Raw genomic sequence first — 2,500 nt, 5'->3', positions numbered from 1 at the left:
GCTTAATAAACTCAACGTGATGATCTCTCTCTCTCTCTCTCTCTCTCTCTCTCTCTCTCTCTCAGACCCTGTTATTTCTGTGTGCATCTGTCTTCCTGTCATACTTCACTTTTATTCTGTCTTATTGATGTCTCAGTTATATTAGAGATACTTCTCTCTCTCTCTCTCTCTCTCTCTCTCTCTCTCTCTCTCAGACGCTGCTATTTCTGTGTACTTCTCACTTCCTGTCATACTTCACTTTATTCTGTCTTAATAATGTCTCAATTGTATTAGAGATACGCTATCTCTCTCTCTCTCTCTCTCTCTCCTCTCTCTCTCTCTCTCTCTCTCTCTCAGAAGCTGTTATTTCTGTGTGCATCTGTCTTCCTAGCATACTTTAATTTTATTCTGTCTCATTTATGTTTCAATTGTATTAGAGATTCTCTCTCTCTCTCTCTCTCTCTCTCTCTCTCTCTCTCTCTCCTCCGGGCTATTGTCTAATGAAACGTGTCCTGCTGATAGAAATACAGGCTACTGACAAAAATTCTCTCATTACAGTATAATACATTCATCAATACTGTAACCAAAAGCTAATTTGGTGAGCTTATTTCATGTTAATTAGCGTTGTTAATCAAATTTCGTAATTTTTCTGGAATTTTGGAACATCATTGAATTCTCTAAAATCGAAGATTTTGCGAAAGGTATATATTCAACCCTGTCGTTGTATGTTTGTTAGTGAGCAACTTTACACAAAAACTAATGTACCGATTTTGACCAAACTTTATAATCATGTTGGGTATGACCCAAGGATTGAATCTGTAACATTTTGGATAAAGCACATCAAAGTACAAATATGCAGCAGTAACTTAGAAAATTATTCGCAATGGTTAATTAAATAGCAAATATATTATTAGTTTATTTTCTATTTGTGAACATTTCGAAAATATTATCGGACCAATTTCAACCAAACTTGGTGGACATGTGGGTAATGACCCAAGGACAAATCCATTAGATTTTAAAGAAAATTCATCGAAGTACAAGTACGCAGTGAAGTTAAGATCAAAATAATACTGCTTGGCGTGGCGAAAGCATGCTCTCTACTGAATGCCACTCTATAGTCCATTTCTTTTAGCGATGCATATTTGCACCGACTCGTGGCGGTGCCCTTTTAGCTTGGAAAAGTTTCCTGATCGCTGATTGGTTAGAATTATTTTGTCCAACCAATCAGCGATCCGGAAACTTTTCCGAGCTAAAAGGGCACCGCTGCGAGGTCGGTGCAAATATGCATCGCTAAAAGAAATGGACTATAGTAGAAATAAGGGAATTAATGGAGCTTTAATAAAAAAAAATAATACGCATCCCACAGTTTTCTGCCTTTATAAACAAGGTAAATGCTTTTTCCACTCGGTACATGATATGAAAGAGCAATATTGTAATTACAGGGATACATACTAACTTAACCTTCCATGACCTAATCGACCCTAGAGCGCTAAATCCTATGTTGAGCAGGCTGACATAAGTCTCTTTCCATAGTTTATATAAGAAACATCTATTTTAATGTTGATACTGTTCTCAAGGTGTTTTATTTGATGGTTCATTACTTCTTTTGTAGTTTATATATTTATTCAATTACTTCTTTTGTAGTTTATATATTTACTCAATTACTTCTTTTGTAGTTTATATATTCACTCAATTACTTCTTTTGTAGTTTATATATTCACTCAATTACTTCTTTTGTAGTTTATATATTTACTCAATTACTTCTTTTGTAGTTTATGTTTACTCAATTACTTCTTTTGTAGTTCATATATTTACTCAATTACTTCTTTTGTAGTTTATTTATTTACTCAATTACTTCTTTTGTAGTTTATATTTACTCAATTACTTCTTTTGTATTTTATATATTTACACAATTTCTTCTTTTGTAGTTTATATATTTACTCAATTACTTCTTTTGTAGTTTATATATTTACTCAATTACTTCTTTTGTAGTTTATATATTTACTCAATTACTTCTTTTGTAGTTTATATATTTACTCAATTACTTCTTTTGTAGTTATTTATTTACTCAATTACTTCTTTTGTATTTTATATATTTACTCAATTACTTCTTTTATAGTTTATATATTTACTCAATTACTTCTTTTGTAGTTTATTTATTTACTCAATTTACTTCTTTTGTAGTTTATATATTTCCACAATTACTTCTTTTGTAGTTTATATATTTACTCAATTACTTCTTTTGTAGTTTATGTTTACTCAATTACTTCTTTTGTAGTTCATATATTTACTCAATTACTTCTTTTGTAGTTTATTTATTTACTCAATTACTTCTTTTGTAGTTTATATTTACTCAATTACTTCTTTTGTATTTTATATATTTACACAATTTCTTCTTTTGTAGTTTATATATTTACTCAATTACTTCTTTTGTAGTTTATATATTTACTCAATTACTTCTTTTGTAGTTTAAATATTTACTCAATTACTTCTTTTGTAGTTTATATATTTACTCAATTAC

The sequence above is a fragment of the Palaemon carinicauda genome, chromosome 31 (genome assembly GCF_036898095.1).
Source record: "Palaemon carinicauda isolate YSFRI2023 chromosome 31, ASM3689809v2, whole genome shotgun sequence".
Taxonomy (NCBI): Eukaryota; Metazoa; Arthropoda; class Malacostraca; order Decapoda; family Palaemonidae; genus Palaemon; species Palaemon carinicauda.
The sequence above is the reverse complement of the archived record's forward strand: the minus strand, read 5'-3'. Positions refer to the sequence as shown.